This window comes from Elephas maximus, chromosome 13, assembly GCF_024166365.1.
Source record: "Elephas maximus indicus isolate mEleMax1 chromosome 13, mEleMax1 primary haplotype, whole genome shotgun sequence".
Lineage (NCBI taxonomy): Eukaryota > Metazoa > Chordata > Mammalia > Proboscidea > Elephantidae > Elephas > Elephas maximus.
The window spans coordinates 80,783,322-80,801,468 of record NC_064831.1 but is presented as its reverse complement, the minus strand read 5'-3'; the positions used below and the strand labels follow the sequence as shown (position 1 = coordinate 80,801,468).

General features: G+C 40.7%; 1 protein-coding gene across 8 annotated transcripts in view; it reads left to right on the top strand.

Moving 5' to 3' along the window:
* The window catches only part of AKAP13 (A-kinase anchoring protein 13), a 395,855-nt gene that overhangs the window by 88,372 nt on the left and 289,336 nt on the right, over positions 1-18,147 (top strand). Inside the window, exon 1 of one of the 8 annotated variants that reach the window (XM_049905672.1) lies at positions 2,719-4,230. The exons of 6 other annotated variants lie outside the window; for them this stretch is intronic. The gene's annotated coding sequence lies outside the window, so the exon portion shown is untranslated. Of the gene's footprint in view, positions 1-2,718; positions 4,231-9,098; positions 9,936-18,147 lie in introns of those variants that run through there. One more of the 8 variants, XM_049905671.1, reaches the window with a different exon arrangement.

Sequence of the window (18,147 nt, the reverse complement as noted above, 5' to 3'; positions counted from 1 at the left end):
CAGGTGCTATGGGCAAAGGACAGACCTCTCTTTCCAAAAAGCCTGTTGCTATCGAGTGGATTCTGACTCCTAGTGACCCTATAGGACAGAGGAGAACTGCTCCATAGGGTTCCCAAGGAGTGACTGGTGAATTTGAACTGCTGACCTTTTGGTTAACAGTCAGTCTCTTAACTACTGCACCACCAGACCTCTCTTTGGGTAAGGTTAATTCTTTACTACACAGTTGAACTTAAAACCTGCAAACTTGCTAACATCACTTATTTCTAGTAGCTTTTCTGTAGATTTCTTGGAATTACGAATCTAAATATATTATCTGTAAGTAAATATAGCACTACTACTTGTTTTTCCATCTGAATGGCTTTTATTTTTCTTGCCTTATTATATTGGCTAGGACTGGCTGTTGAAGTTGGCAAGAACTGACAGTCTTGCCCTGTTGGCTATCTTAGAGGGAAAGCATTCAGGTTTTTACCCTTTGGGTATAATGTTTTTTATAGAGTCCTTTTTTCAGATTGAGGAAGTTTCTCTTCTGCTCCTACTTTTCTGAGACTCTTTATCTTGGTTGAGTGTTTAGTTTTGTGAAATACTTTCGATGAGATAGTTGTATAGATTTTTTAATTTTTTAAAAATAATACTGTATTTTCAGTGAGTATTTACATAGCAGTTTAGGTTACCATTCAAAAATCTCTACACAGATTGTTCATTGACATTGGTTGCATCCTTCACAATATGGGAACATGACTTTTGTATAGTTGTTCTGTTTCCGTTAATCTAGTTTCGCTGCCCCCCTTACATTCTTATCTTTGTTTTAAAGTAATTGTTGACCATCTCATATAGGTGATTTTTTTTAAAGGAGCATGGTGCTTACGGGTGATATTCATTATTTTTTGAGACAGTTTATTATTTAGCTACACGGTGACGTCATGGGTTAGTTTTGGCTCAAGGTTTGAAGATTATCGCAGAGCAGTAGTCTTGGGGAGTACTCCACCAGACTCAACCAGTTCAGTTGGTTTGGTGGCTTTTTTTTTTTTTTTTTTAAAGGAATTTGAGGTTCTGTTCCACATTTTTCTCCCGTTCTGTTAGGGTCTATCTATTGTGGCCCATATTAGAATGGTCGATAGTGGTAGGCGGGCACCATCTAGTTCTTCTGGTCGCAGGGTACATGAAGGTGTGTTTTATGTAGACTGTTTGTCCCGTAGATTAGTTTCTTCTTTGTGTCTTTGGTTTCCTTCTTTGTCTTTTGCTCCAGAAGAGTAGAGACGGGTAGTTGTATCTTAGATGACCGCTCACGAGCTTTTAGGACCCCAGACGTTACTCACCAAACTAGGATGTAGAATATAACCTTATGAACTATATTATGCCAGTTGACTGAGATGTCCCACGAGACTGTGGTCTTTTTCCTTCACACCCAGAAATCTAATCCCTTGAGGTGTTTGGGTATGTCTAAGAAGTATCTTCTGCATTTTTTTGGTAAGGTGAATCCCATTGATTTTCAAATGTTAAATCAACTTTGAATTCCTGGGATAAACCCTATTTGGTCATAATGTGTTATCCTTTTTTTACTTCTCTGGATTTGAATTGGTAACATTTCGTAAAGGGTTTTTGTGTCTGTGTTCGTGAGGGCTTTGGCTTGTAGTTTTCTTTTAATCTTTGGTTTTGGTATCATGATAATGCTGATTTCATACAATGAGCTGGAAAATCCTCCTCCACCCCCATTTTTCTGAAAGTTTGCTAGAATTGGTATCATTTTTTCCTTAAAAATTTGGCATAAATAACCTTGATACTATCTGGGCCTGGAGTTTTCTTTGTAGGAAAAATTAACTAAGAATTCAATTTTTAAAATACGTATTAGGAAAATTCTACAGAAAGTATAGTGATACCTCATTGTAGGTTTAATGTATATATTCCTTAATAACTAATGATGTTGAGAATCTTCTCATGTTCCTATTAGCCATTTATATATCTTCTTTAGTGAAACGTCTATTTAAATATTTTGCCCATATTTTAATTGGTGTGTCTTCTTATTGCATTGGAAGAGTTCCTTGTAAATTCTGGATAAAAGTTCACTATCAAATATATGATTTGAAAATACTTCTTTTAGTGTGTGGCTTATCAGTTGTCAAATCACTAATACAAATATAAAATGCACATACGTTCAAGTTTTTATCTAACTCAGTTATTAATGAGGAATCCAGTAAGATGTTAAAACTGATTCCAGATGTTTAGTAATTTTTTAATTGTATGCTGCACATTGTGGAGCGTATGTTTTAGAGACCGTAGTGTTTTTATCTTTTTCTGGAGAGAGTTAACATTTATTCTAACGGGCAGCTAATTGTGGTGGACTCAAAACTCCATTTCAGTATAGAGGAGCTCAGATCTCTGCTTGGTTGTTTCAGCCTTCCAGACTTTGCTTTTTGCTGGAAACCTTGGATTTTCCCCAGTGCATGTGCAGTTCAAGGGTCTACCAAGAATTTGACAGAGTTTAACCAGAGATTCTAAGACTGCAGCTTTCTGTTTGAGTTTCAGCTACTGCATTGTATGATCTGAGAAGAGTGTTAGTTGAAAAGCAGTTTAAAAGTGAAAGAAGGGAAATGTGTTGTGTAAGAGTACTTATTAATTACAGAATATTCTTCAAACTTTTAAGGTTATCCATTGTTGACTTCAGTTACTTTCCATCATGTATTTCTTATAATGAGGTGCTGGAAATGTAACTCAAGATTTCAAATTTTTGAAAGTAAAAGGAATAGGTTGGTTTGGTTAGCAATATTTAAAACATGTTTTCCTTACTTCTAGTTGTTTTGACCTCTCGTTCTTGTTGTTATTAGGTGCTGTTGAGTTGGTTCCAACTCATAGCGACCCTATGTACAATAGAATGAAACACTGCCCAATCCTGTGCCATCCTCACAATCCTTGCTATGTTTGAGCCCATTGTTGCAGGGTATTGTGTTAGTTCGTCTCATTGAGGGTTTTCCTCTTTTTCTCCGACCTTCTGCTTTACCAAGCATGATGTCTTTCTCCAGGGGCTAGACCCTTCTGATATCATGTCCAAAGTACGTGAGGCAAAGTCTTGCCATCCTTGCTTCTAAGGAGCATTCTGGCTATACTTCCAAGAAAGACTTGTTCATTCTCTGGCAGTTCATGGTATATTCAATATCCTTCACCAACACTATAATTCAAATGAGTCAACTCTTCTTTGGTCTTCCTTATTCATTGTCCAGCTTTTGCATGCATATGAGGCAGTTAAGAATACCATGGCTTGGGTCTGATATACCATAGTCCTCAAGGTGACACCTTTGCTTTTTAACACTTTAAAGAGGTCTTTTGCAGCAGATTTGCCCAATACAACATGTCATTTGATTGACTAGAGTCTTTGAAAAGCGGAGCTTGCTTTGGGATTGATAGGTGCAGCTATTGCTGGACCTACGTAGGAATTTTGGTTGCTATTTTAACAAGCTAGAGGCCTGAGACTGTTAGCCCATGCCTGAAAATCTACTAAGAAGGAGTGTCTCCTTAGAGATTCCATAACTGAGTTTTCTAGATTCTTAGACTCTGTGGTATTCCTTTTTTTCTTGAACTGGGTGGGGAAGCGTTCTGTGGGTGGCAGCATTCTTCATTTGTTTCTTGCTCTGACCTAGGGTTAGTAACCAGGGTCTCTTATGGAAGTGGTGGTATGTGTCTTTGGTTTGTCCATCTTGCTTTGTAACTGCTTTGTTTTAGGTTTTCTGTTCAGCTTAATAACAAATTTAAGGCTGGTGATTACCTGTATGAAGAAAGCCAATGTACAATGGAGTAAAGCCGAGGGTCGTATACTCCTTATTAGGACCTAACAATTTGTGAAATTTAACATAGTACTGTCAGAAACATTATCATCCCTTTTCAGTGTGAAGGACTCCGTGGTCACTTTTCTTCATCATATTTTTCTAGAATTTAGGAAAAACAGTCTCAGAAGTTTCTCTTATATAATAGCAAGTAAATTTTTTGGGCAGCAGATTTTAGCTGGCGGATGTTAGTCTGTGTTTGTGTGGAAGGGAGTCCATTTCCAGTGATTCTCAAGCTTGTAAACATTTCCATTTGGATGTGGGTAGGAACATGTTGGCCTGCTGAGTTGCTTTACTTGTTGAGTCATTACGCAGCTGGCTTTTTCTGTAGTTCATTCTCTACTATTTTGGAAAAACAGAAGAGGGCACATCTGTAAGTCAGCCAACAATGGTTACGTTTGGGGCGATAAAGCAGGTGAGTTATTTAGAGAAACTTGAAATGGACATATGTCTCTGCCTCCTTCCTCTGCCTTCATTCTTTTAATTAGTAAATTGCTACTTCCTCCATCAAGTATTTTTCCATTTAAATGAATAAGAGGAACTTCTCTTCCTTCCTGATCTCACTGCGCTTAGTCCCTGGCTCACAATGTTTCTGTAGGTGGAATTATGCTAACCCAGCGCCTTCCTTTCAAACATGCTACACGTTAGGAGAGGCAGCAGTGTAGTAGTGTGGAGGTTAAGAGTATGACTTTGGAGTTAGATCTGGGTTCAGATTTCAGCTCCCGCTGAGTACTAGCTATGTGACTTTATACAGGTTACTTAACTAACTATAAGGTTCTTCATTTGCAAAATGGATTAATGTGAGAACTAGCAGGGTAGTGAAACTGAGCAAGCCAGCAGAGACCATGGTGACGGCACCGTGTCTACGTAACTGGTGAGCTGTAAGATGTCAAACAAACAAACAAAAAACCTGATTTCTTTTGATTTGTTTCCAACTCATAGTGACCCAGTAAGAGAGTATGAACAAATAAAAACACCTATTGAGGAGTGAAACAGGAGGCTGTGACTTCTCTCTCAGCAAGGTACATATGTGTAGTGTGGTAGACAGTGAACGTGCATTTGTCCACCCCTGGGTGTATGTCAGTGTATGCTTGAAAAAGGGAGGGCTTAAAAAAAAAGCCCTTGGTTGTTTCAGAAATAGATTTCAGCCGCTAGGAAGAAGCTTGTAACAAAAGGATGAGATCAGTTGGTATAATTGGAGCTAGTTGATAATCCTTTTACTTTGTTCTCTGAACATTTACAGTGTTCCTATTTCTACATAAATATGTGAGCTAGAAAGTGAGTGAGTCCCTCCATGGAAATTCCATAGTCCAGTGAGGGAGGGCAGAGCACAGGGTGAGGAGAATGGGGGGGACAGCCAGCTGTCGGTTTATAGCCTTAATCTTTGGTTAGCTTTTTCTTGTGGTAGGTAGGCACTGAAGCAGGCCTGTTCTATCTATTTATGTGTTTCCGCAGGTTATTTGGAGCCCTAGTGGTGCAGTGATTAAGAGCTCGGCTGCTAACCAAAAGGTTGGCAGTTTGAACCCTTCAGCCACGCCTTGGAAACCCTGTGGGGCAGTTTTACTCTGTCATATAGGGCTGCTATGAGTCGGAATCGACTAGATGGCAATGGGTTTAACAGACAGATTATTTTAAAATGGGATCTGTGGTTTGGTTGTACCAACATTTGGGCAGAGGAACCAAGGGAAAGAAGGGGGAATCAGGAATATATTTTTTTAACTTTGAAAAACAATTGACCTGTGAGCTTTTACCTCATTGGTGGATGTTGAGACTGTGTTGGTTTGTGGTTTTACCATGGCTGCTTCCTCCAGTTGGAGAGCCAGCCACAGAGACATCTGTTCTGAGCCCAGATTTATTCGATAGTTGAAAACAGCTTTCTTCACCTTAAGTCATCTACAGAGAGAATTGGCATCACCAGAGTTTTTACCTTTAAACTCTCAGACTTGTGGTTGTTTTAATGGGCTCTTCTTAAAGTCTGCCCTTGCTGCAAGTTAGGAGTGAGGAGTTTATTTTCTAGTTGTTGCCATCTCGTATTACCATTTTCTAGTTGGTTGTGAAAGACAAAGTTTACAGAACACCTGCCCTGAGTCACCACTATACTAAGCACTACACTAATGGCATCTCAGCAGCTCTCTGAGACAAGAGATTATTAACTTCATTTTATACAGAGGAGGAAGGCACATAGCTAGCAAGGGCCTGGACTTCACTTCCCTCCTCCCGCATGACCTTCTTGCTATGGCCAAAGCGATCCATCCATCTACACTTCAGTTGGAGTGGAATAGTTAAAGTGTTGATTCTGTGCCGTGGCTGTCTCTGGGTTTTTTGAACAACCTTAGTTCTTCAGTCTTTCATATCATTCTGAATTCTGTGTCTTTACTAACCACAACTACTCCAGTACTGAACCAACTATCTGTTGCAGTGGAGGCCTGCTGCTGGGCCTTTTTAGTTTACGTGGAGAATAAGAAGGCCGAGGTCTTAGTGTTCTCTGGAGAGTTTATTTGGACTATTTATAGTTTGTTTTTCTGTCCACAATCTCTGTCTAGAGTAGGCTCTCAAGTATTTGTTGAATTATTTCCCTTTGTTGCCTTTCAAATACGTTTTGTTTGCATGCTTTACATTTTCTTTTCTGCACCCCCTTCCTAATCAGATTGCTTTCCTAATGACCTGGGCTCTTTGAAAACACAACTACAGACATCTACTCCCTACCCCACACCAGTTAACAGAACCTGCAGAGCAACAGTTTTACCCAGAAATCAATCGTCAGTCTCCCCTCCTCCCCCTAGTCTGTCTACTTGTTGATTGTAAAGGCTTTCAGAAAAAGCAGACAAATGAAGTATTCATTATGATGAGATTATTATGAGCACTCGGGCCATTCTGTTAGGACATATTTTATGAAACACCTATATATAGTTTCAGTTTTGAAATGTAATAATTATAATGGAAAGGGTACTGTGTAACTGTGTAGTAGATACCTGTCTCTCTAGCTGTTTTGTGTGTACTACACATATATTAAATATTTGAAGTCTCACTTGCGTAGTTGAGATATGAGCTACAAAAGTTATGGGGTACTGAAGTACGGGTTGAAAGAATGAATGTGCCATACCCTCAGAGAGCTTAAAAATCCATCTGGGGGAGACTAGATGTGGAGGCTAAGTGATCCAGTGTGATTCAGAGGGCACTGAATTGTGGGGGAATGGAGTGAATAAGGTGGAACTTTTAGGTTTTAAAGGATGGATTTGGAGTCCAAAATCGATTGCCATCGAGTTGATTCCAACTCACAGCAACTCTATAGGACAGGGTAGAACTGCCCCATAGGGTTTCTAAGGCTGTAATCTTTAGAGAAGCAGACTGCCACATCTTTCTCCCGTGGAGCACCTGGTGAGTTTAAACTGCTGACCTTTAGGTTAGCTGCCTAGTGCTTAACCACTGTGCCACCAGGGATCCTTTGGATTTGAAGTTGGGAAAAGCAATTGGGTAATAAAGCACAAAGGGATGGAGAAATTTATTCAAGAAATGTTTATAATTTATTTGTGCTGTGCTGGGCACTGTGCTGGGTTTAGAAATAAAATGTTGAGTTAGACAAGGCCCCTGTGCTAAATATGCTCACATGTAGAAATAGACTATTCATAAAGCAATATGCTGTCTGTAGTGTTAGAGATAATCACATGATGATTGTCATTAGATGGGAGCATGGAGATGGAGCCCCTGAAGAACAGGAGTGTAGGGCCTAGATGGAGTAGGAAGATTGTTCTGTGGGAGCAGTGGGATGCAGAGGTGGAATGATAGGATGAGATCAGCCTAGAGAGACCTTGACCTTGACCTGAGTTTCCCATGAGTGTTTTCATATTCACCAGAAACAATAATCCATCATTATGCATTTCTGTTATGTAAATGCCATTGATCTCCTCAGAGACAGCTAGACTTGCTAAAGTGTTTTAACACACACGGTGTGTATTTTTTATGACAACTTTATTTTTTATATTAATTCAAGTGAGAAATTAATTTTTCATTCATGCATTGTTTGAGATGCTCTTAATAGAGGTAGCCCTCTAAGAGTTTTCTCTTAAGAAAAGTGCAGAAAATTTGAATTTCAGGGAACAGGCTCTGAAATTTTCCTTAAGTCTGTTATTTCTAAATCCAGAACAAGCATAATCCCACACAGATTTATCCAGGTAATAACTTTTTAATAATTCAATGAAAAGCTACCTCTTCAATCGTTCATTTTCAATGAATTGATGATGTGAGAATTGGTAAAATGTCTTTTTTTTTAACTTAGTATCATGATTGCCATGAATTGGAACCAATTTGGTGGCAGCTAACAACAGCAGTCCACCCTGTTGATGTCGAGTCGATTAAGACTCATATTGGACAGAGTAGAACTGCCCTGTAGGATTTCCAAGGCTGTAAATCTTTACAGAGACAGACTGCCACATCTTCTGTGGAGTCACTGGTTGGCTTAAACTGCCCACCTTTTGGTTAGCAGCCAAGAGCTTAACCACTGCACCACCAGCGCTCCTTCTAACAATAGTTGATTTTAAATTCAGTGGAGATCTAATATTACCAATTCTTTATCTTAGCTTTGCTGTACAACTGCTGTGTTTTGAGAAGCAGTGTGTCTGGATTGAAGTAAATAATCTTTATTAAATAGTCAAACAGAGGTAGCCGAAACTCTTAAAAATTGCCGTTTTTGAAATGCCTGAGTACTTCCTCCTTCTCCACTGCGTAGTCTGTGTGCTTTGTGAGTACAGATCCAGTTCCATTTAGCGCCGCCTGCATGTTGCTTGGGCACAGTTACTGAGCAATACCTTTCCCTGGTAAGAGATGGAGAAGCAGTTTCATCATTTCAGAAGACTGATAAATTTTTATCTTTAAATAGCTAAACCGACTCGATGGCACTGGGTACTGGGTATGCTAAAAATACTAATCATGTTACCACAAGTACTGTAGACATATGGCGTCTAGATTTTGGAAGTGAGAATGATTATTTTCATGTCCTGTGGCTAACTGATTCTAATTTGTTTCCACCTAAAATCTGTTTTCCATCTATTATCTTATTTACTCTGTGCAGTGTGTGTTACAAACGAGAATGACTCTGCAAGGAGTAATGCAGGTCAGGGATGTTTTATGAATTGAAGTTACTCATTAAAAATAAAAATGTTCATTTAAAAAGTTAGATGATATTTTTAAAGACTTTAATATGGGGCTGGAGAAAAAACAGGAGTTTGTAGCATTTACATTTGGTTATGAAATATATACTTTTATTTGAACTCTTTATTGTAAAAATCTTTTCCCACTGATATTGAGATGGTCTAAAAAAACAACCTGCCCACCTCTCTTGTGTTTTCCAGTGTCAGTGCTCTCAAGATCTTAAAGACTTAAATTGGGAAGTCCTGACATTGAAGGCAATATTTATCCTTGAGACACGGAACCATTTTAGCAGTTAAAAACCAATATTGACACTTCCAGCATCTGTTCCTGATACCTCTTATGCGTGCCACTCATGGAAATAGCCTGACTGTGCCCTTGTCAAATAGTGTGCCCAAGAAGGTAGGGGGTCTTTGTGTCATTATGAAAAAATTCCTAACAGTAACCACTCTAAGCCCTGGGATTTATCCAGGTAGATGCCTGCATTTGTTTGAAAGCCCACTTGCCTACTTGTCTTTCCAAGTGGTTTGTGATTGGCTTAACCCCAGTGGGCTGCTTACTCTTTGGATGATAGAGGTTAGGGAGGATGAAGGAAGTATAAAGGCCTGAATTTGGCAGTCTCTTTACCGGATATCTATTTTAACCCTTGTTGAAGTTAATTTACATAAAGCCCAGCTGTATATGAATTTTTCTAAATTTAAATTAATTCTTTTTACCACAGGGATAAGAGTGTCAGCCCATGTTGAATTTATGGTCTTGTTCTCCTGTGTCTGGACCTCCTGGCAGCTTGCAGTTCCCTTTCCTTTGGATAACAGGAAACAGCTGGTGGCAGAGTTCTCACCTGTGGAATGGCTATTGGAGTTTTTTTTCTCTATACAGAGCTTTACAAAGAAGCAGAAACCATTTTAGCAGGAAACCACAAACCTGTGTTAAAGACCAAAGGAGAATTGAAGTAACACGTTCCTCTTGCAAGAGGTACCAACTGTTATGAGAGCTCAAGTATGGTGTTAAGCAGCTCTTTGTCCTCTTCTCTTTGAGGTTGTTGAGTTAAATGATGCTGAATTCCCGTACTGTGGTCCCTACTGAGGGAGCCCTAGTGGTGCAGTGGTTAAAGTGTTCAGCTGCGAACTTAAAGGTCGGGGTTTGAACCTACCAGCCACTCTATGGGAGAAAGATGTGGCACTCTGCTTCTGTAAAGATTAATCAAAAACCAAACCAGTTTCCATTGAGTTGGTTCTGACTCATGGTGACCCTATAGTACAGAGTGGAACTGCCCCATAGGGTTTCCAAGGAGCAGCTTGTGGATTTGAACTGCCGGCTTTTTGGTTAGCAGCTGTCCTTTTAACCACTGGATCACCAGGGCCCCCTGTAAGGAATACAGCTTTGGAGACCCTATGAGGCTGTTCTTTTCTGTCCTGTAGCATCTCTATGAGTTTGAATCAACTGGACGGCAGTGGGTTTGGTTTGATTTTGGTCCTACTGACTCTCTAGCAGATTAAGAAAATTGCTTTAGGATGAATTCCTTAACACTAGGCGGGACCCTGCTGTCTCTACTGAGCTACTAGGTTAACCATCTGAGATTAGATTGATACTTTGATATTGATAGTACCATTCCCTAGAACTCCCTAAAGAAAAGAGGTTGGTATCTGAAAGAAAGAACCCTTCTAAAAGATCGTTACTACTGTGTAGGTAGAGAGGGAGCTATGTAATGAAAACAGTGTTTTTGGTAGGCTGAGTCAGAGGTGTGAGTGGAGCAGGGAGTGTTTTCTCAGGGCACTAAGGTCCGGGCACTAGAAATACACAAGCAGAGGCAGGTAGGCTGGCAGGGAGGAAGGATGATGTGGGCTGCTTCTGAGACCCCTTCTAATTATAAGGTCCTGTAACTGATGGCGTTGGGCTAGGGATTGGGATGAGGGCTCCAGTACCTGTGCAAATTGATTTGAAAGCCGGCCTTTGCCTGCTGCACCAGGGGAAAGCAATGTGGGGGTCTGGCATGGCCTTACTGGTTGTCACCCACAACAGATACTTGCGCTGTCTGTGTTTGAGATAAGGCTACAGACTTCTTCCAGTGCTAATTTTTTGGTGAGGTTTTGAACCTGCGATTGTGAATGAACAGAAATTGGAGCCAAGCTTCATATTGCCAGCTCGAAAAAGGGTTTGGAGGTGGGCAGGGATTTGTTGATGCCATTGTATGGCTATAACTCCTTTAGTATAGAGCTGTGTCACAGTGGCTTCTTTCTCCTGTGGTTTCTAAAGTCAAGCACCGTTGAGTAAGTGAATTTATGTGAGCAACTCTCCTGACTTATCTCCTATCAGTCCCTGCTCGTAGTTTTCATTCACCTGTATAGTTCTCAGCAACTCAGGATGCTGTCATGTCTTTGTATGTGCTGTCCCTTCTTATCTGCCCTTTTCCCCATATGTTCATCTGGCGAAACTTGGCTCAGGAGCTGCCTCCTCCAGTAAACCCTGTCTGGGCCTCCGGCTCCTGAGAGTTTATTGCTCCTTCCTGATCCTTGTAATCTTTTTATTATTGCACTTGTCATACTGTAATATAATTACCTGTATATATCCCTTACTGAATTGATAGGGGCATGCATTATTTATCTCTGAAGTTCAGCAGCTAGTTTAGTACATGGAATGTTCTAGAGGCTCAGGAATATGAAAAGACTGTTTACCATTATTGAATTTTTATGTGCCAGGCAGTAGTATAAACGTGTAAAGAAAAAAACCAAACCCGTTTCTGTTGAGTTGATTTTGGCTCGTATTGTTCTACTCTGTCCTATAGACTCTGTAAGACAGAGTAGAACTGCCCCATCGGGTTTCCAAGGAGTGGCTGGTGGATTCAAAGTGCCAACCTTGTGGTTAGCTGCTGAGCTTTTAACCATCGTGCCATCAGGGCTCCTTGTGTAAAGAAACGGAGGTCCTAAACACAGACATTTATGGTGTACTCGTATATGTGTGTGTGTGTGTGTGTATATATATACACACACATACACACACACATATATATAGTTCCAAGGAATACGGAAGACAGCTTCCTGGCCAACTGACTGGAAGAGATCCGTATTTATGCCTATTCCCAAGAAAGGTGATCCAACCGAATGTGGAAATTATAGAACAATATCATTAATATCACACACAAGCAAAATTTTGCTGAAGATCATTCAAGAAATGGCTGCAGCAGTATATTGATGGGGAACTGCCAGAAATTCAGGCAAGTTTCAGAAGAGGACGTGGAACCAGGGATATCATTGCTGATGTCAGATGGATCCTGGCTGAAATCAGAGGATACCAGAAGGATGTTTAGCTGTGTTTCATTCACTGTGCAAAGGCATTTGACTGTGTGGATCATACCAAACTATGGATAACACTGCGAAGAATGGGAATTCCAGAACACTTACTTGTGCTCATGAGGAACCTTTACATAGATCAAGAGGCAGTTGTTCGGAGAGAACAAGGGGATACTGATTGGTTTAAAGTCAGGAAAGGTGTGTGTCAGGGTTGTATTCTTTAACCATAACTATTCAATCTGTATGCTGAGCAAATAATATGAGAAGCTGGAGTATATGAAGAAGAACGGGGCATCAGTATTGGTGGAAGACTGGTTAACAACCTGCGTTATGCAGATGACACAACTTTGCTTGCTGAAAGTGAAAAGGACTTGAAGCACTTCCTAATGAAGATCAAAGACCACAGCCTTCAGTATGGATTACACCTCAACATAAACAAAAATCCTCACAACTGGACCAATGAGCAACATCATGATAGACGGAGAAAAAGATTGAAGTTGTCAAGGATTTCATATTACTTGGATCCACAATCAACAGCCATGGAAGCAGCAGTCAGGAAATGAAAAGACTCGTTACATTGGGTAAATCTGCTGCAAAGGACCTCTTTAAAGTGTTGAAGACTAAGGTGTGCCTGACCCAAGCCATGGTATTTTTAATCACATCATATGCATGTGAAAGCTGGACAATGAATAAGAAAGACCGAAGAAGAATTGACGCCTTTGAATTTTGGTATTGGCGAAGAATATTGAATATACCATGGACTGCCCAAAGAACGAACAAATCTGTCTTAGAAGAAGTACAACCAGAATGCTCCTGAGAAACAAGAATGGTGAGACTGCGTCTTCCATACTTTGGACATGTTGTCAGGAGGGATGAGTCCCTGGAGAAGGACATCATGTTTGGCAAAGTATGGGGTAAGTGGAAAAGAGGAAGACCCTCAACAAGGTGGATTGACACGGTGGCTGCAACAATGAGCTCAAGCATAACAGTGATTGTAAGGATGGCTCACGACTGGGCAGTGTTTAGTTCTGTTGTGCATAGGGTCACTGTGAGTTGGAACTGACTCGACGGCACCTGACAACAAGAACAACAACATAGTTCCATGTAAACTCTTAAGATGAGTGTAAGCAAGTCAGGATTCTGATTTTTTGTTCCACCGTAATTACCTTGATTTTGTGTGTGTGTCCTAAACTTGTATTGGGTAATCCAGCGCCGGTAAAGAATAGAGCGAGTGAATGTGGGTATTAGTGTTTTTTGCTGCTTGTGTTACTTTGCTGTGTGCTTTTGTTTTACTTTGAGGGTATTGCTGTGTTGAACTCTTCATTCTCTTCATGTCCTACCTACATGCCATACACACACACACACACCTGTCCCATCTGAGTTGTGATCAGTGCTTTGCATTTCTCTTGGTGGTTAGTGAGTACTGACTCATGTGATAGTTGGGCAGAGCAAGGCTAACTGTAAGAGAAGCAAACATACGATACAGTCTCAAATGACTGTTTCTTCATGTGTGGGCCGTGACTCCAGAGTAACAAAGTCACCAGGCTGATCTGTTAGGGGAGGGGGGCGGGGGCAAGAATTGGCATTATTTAACAAGTCTCCAGCTGATGTTCGTGCACGGTAAGGTTTGAGGACCACCACTGCCTAAAACAGACAGTTTCTCCATTATTAATTAATGCAGCTGTAAACAGAAGTCAGACATTTATAAAGCTCCTGTTGGATTACCTCCGTCTTTATTCAGGAAAAATACTTGGTACATCTGGTGTTTTACATTTTTTGTAGAACTCAGAATCCTCAACAGGAAAAAGCCATTCACTCTTTGTACCTGCTTCTTTTGCTGTTGCTCCAAAATGCCTTCGTCCATCCCTAACCTCCCCAGCCAGTGCGTGGCATATTTATAGCCACCAGCCCAGGCACCTTAGGAATGAAGGAGTCCTTGGATTCTGGTATTTTCCTTGAGGAGGAGCTGAACATTGACTATTTTACGAAAATCCAGAGTATGTGTTGTCATTGCCGTATTAACTCTCACCACAGATTTTTGTGGATTAGCAGGGTCACTGGCCACGGAGATTGCGTTTTACCAAAGAAGTGCACTGCAGGTAAAAATGCGCCATTTACAGTTGTCTGCGTCCAGAACAGCTGCCCTCCCTGTACTGGGGTTGGAAGGCAGATATGGGAGGTAGGCGACTTGGGTATCTTTTTAGTTGATTAGGAAGCTTTCCTGTTGTGAATGACAAAAAAAAACAAAAAACAAAAAAAAACCAATTGAAGTGACAGGTTTGTCAGACCTGGACAGCTGGTCCTTAGCTTGAGATCACCAGGCTAACAAGTTCAAAGCTGGTGGTAAAATTTAATTACCTGAAATGGTGTTGGGCCAGTGTTTTTTCTCTCTCTCTAGGGTTGCTATGAGTTCGAATAGACTCAGTGGCAACAGGTTTATTTATTTTTGGTTCTGTCTCCAGGGACATTTCATTAACAGTGGAGCAAGCACCTGTTAAAGCCTTCTCTGGTGTAATGTGTGGGTATGGCAACAGGTTTGGTTTTTTGGTTTTATCTTTTTGTAGCTGCTAAAGTTTTACATTCATTTGTTCAAGTCCATTGGTTGGCGGAGGTGCCTTCTGTCCTCTACTTCTCCCAAACCAGTCATGCAGCCGTATCACTTCACGCCTGAGTTTCTGTATGAATCACGCAGCCGTATCACTTCACGCCTGAGTTTCTGTATGGTCCTGTATTGTGACTGAGCTTCTGCATAGTCCTTTGCAGGCAGCTTGGATTTCAAAAATTCCAAACTTTTGTTACCGTTAACCTTGTGTAAGCGCTGCATACCCAGTGCTGGTACGTGCCGATGATGGCGTCCACACTGCGCCCTATGAAGAAAAAATTGGTCATTTATATTAAGGTGCAGGAAGAGATTGTCCCAGCGTCTTTGCTTTAATCAGCAACACCTTAGCATGTGGGGAGTCAGGGGAGAATGCTGATTGAAATAATTTTGAAAGGGTTGCATTAAAATTGGGTGCCCTGTTTTGACACAAAGTGAATGTGTCTCTTTTATACAGCAGTAAACTATTAAATTTGTTTCCTTTTTAGCATTGTGAAATAAAGTGGAAGATGTGGGAAGAATAAAAAAACATAGTTACTGTGCTTCTGCTTGTTCTTTCACACCCTTCCAATTTACGATTCGTCAGAACTTCAGCTGGTTACTTCTGAGTAATGAATGGATTTAGCAGACATCCTTAAAACCATATCATTTGAAGTCTTTGAACTCTGAGGTTTTCTCTTTTTATAGCCTTTCAAATGTTAGGCAACCTTTACAGCGCCATTGTGTCTATCACGTATTGGTCTTGGGTTGTGTGGAAGCAACCCCAGTAAACTTATGAATTTGCTCAAAAGTTAGTGGGTAGGAGGCCCTGGGTGGTGCAAATTGTTAATGCTCTTGGCTGCTAACTGGAAAGTTCAAGTCCACTCAAAGGCACCTTGGAAGAAAAGGCTGGTGATCTACTTCCGGGGGGAAAAAAAAATCAGCCATTGAAAACCCTGTGGAGCACGGTTCTACTCTGACACACAGGGGGCCACCATGAGTGAGAGTCAGATGGATGGCGGTTGGTTGGTTGGTTGGTTGGTAGTTACTGGGTGAGGAAGAAATTGGAGGGTTTTCTCTTAAAATTCCTTAGTGAAATCAATGGATTGGTATAGTACATTACTTAGTTTTCCTTTTGGGAAGGCTTAATCAGAAATCTGTTGGCAAAGCCAAGACTTTGAAATTGGTCTTGGAGTATGGGTTTGGTTTTTAAATGCTTCTACTCTGATCAAAAAATTGCCTTCCTGTAATTCGTTCCTTCCTTTAGAGCATAGTTCTCAAGGAAAGCAAGTTTGTTTAAATGTGAAAGCAAATCAGTCAGTGCAGTGTATGTACCAGTTTTTTTGTGATTTAGCCTCAGAACTCTGAGTTCTCAGTTTCGGGACCAGTTTGAGGATTAACTGTATGGAACGCCTTTCTTCTGTTGTCTGTATTATTTGCACCCTTAATCTCTTTGATATTTTGGACAAATGTCACCTTCTCAGGGAGGCCTTCTCTCAGCATCCTATTTAAAATGGTACCCCCTTTCCTATCTTAGTTACCTGTTTTATAATTTTTTTCCATAGCACATATCACTATCTGAAAACCACTTATTTTAATGTCCTTTTTTTGTGTTATTCCTTCTGTACTGTCACTGCCTTGAAGAGTACAAAGTCTCTTGAGTTCAAAGTGCCTTGCATTAACAAAGCCAGGGAAAGTCTGAATCATTTGTAGGATGAGGGTTAGAGATAGAGCAAGTCAGTTTTTAGATCTGAGGTTGTTAGCAGGAGATTCTATTATGATGGGGTGGAACAAGCATGTTTGAGAATCAGGCCACGTATGAATCTGGGCCCTACTACTTTTTGACCTTAGAATTAAATAATCTTTGAAAGACTCAATTTTCTTCAACAGTGGAATGGGGAAAATAATACTTTTGTTATACGGATTCAGTAAGGTATCAAACATAAACCCATTGTTGTCATATAGGGATCCTGTAGGACAGAGTGGAACTGCCCCACAAAGTTTCCAAGGCTATATAAATCTTTACGGAAACTGACTGCCACATCTTTCTCCTGTGGAGTGGGCTGATGGGTTCCGGTTACCAAGCAGCCGAGCACTTTAAGCATTGTGCCACCAAGGCTCCCCATATCAAAGGTACCAAAAAGAAAGAAACAAAACCAAACCTGTTGCTGTCAGTTTTGACTCATAGTGACCCTATAGGACAGAGTAGAATTGCCGTATAGGCTGGTGGATTTGAATGACTGACCTTTTGGTTAATGGCTGAGAGCTCTTAACCCCCATGTCACTAGGGCTGCATATCAGACGCTGAGCTCTCTCAATGTTAGTTCTCTCTCTCCCCTTGTGTACTAGCATTGTTGTATGCTGTCAAGTTGATTCCAACTCAGCAACACTGTATGAGAGTAGAACTGCCCCATATGGTTTCACGGGAGCAGATTGCCAGGTCTTTTCTCCTGTGGAGTGGCTGGTGGGTTTGAACCATTGACATTTCAGTTAGCAGCTGAGCACTTAACCATTGCACCACCAGGATTAAAAAGCCTAAAAGCATTCCAAACCCACCAGTTTGTTTCTGGAACCTTCTGGGGTTATTGCCTTGATTGCTTTTGACAGATTTATTCTTTCAGCTTCCTGGGTTGGCAGCACAGCAGTGATCTGTCAAGATCCTTTGACCCGGTAGGTGGATAGAGACCGTCATTCCTCTTTAATCATAAATCAGAGCAACTTGTATAGGTTCTGACTTTGCGTCCTACGTTTAGATGAGTTCATAACTTCAAACAATTCAGATTGCATGAGCCCTTCTTTAGAGTCATCTGAGTTTTACCAGCTCTCTTATCCAAGTGCAGTTGATATTTGTGGTCCTTGCACACAATCATACTGTTTCTTAGCAAATCGGGAAACGTCAGAGGGCTGGCGTATTATAGTAAGTTACTAGTTTGTCTCCGTGGACTTGTGCAATTCTTACAGATTAGTAAAGTGTTAATTCCTGTATCAGTTTCCATTGATATTTCCTCTGCTGTGATGTCAGGAACGCTTGAGGAGTTTGTTAAAGCAGATTGGTTCATAAGTTATAAGTTCTTTCAGTTGTTTGTCAGGCAAGTCTAAACAGGACCTGGAAAGCTGATTAAAAGGCCAGTGGGCACAGTTGAGCTTAATTTTAAATTAAGTGGATATTTAACACATTGAGCGAGTAACTCAGGTCCTTCATTCTTTCTTTTTCATCTATGCTTGCTATTTGAATCTTATGGGCTTGAACTCTATTTTTGTAAGAGATTTGGCTATTACTTAATTGCCCAAGAGTGCCGGTGAACTTAGCACCTAAGGG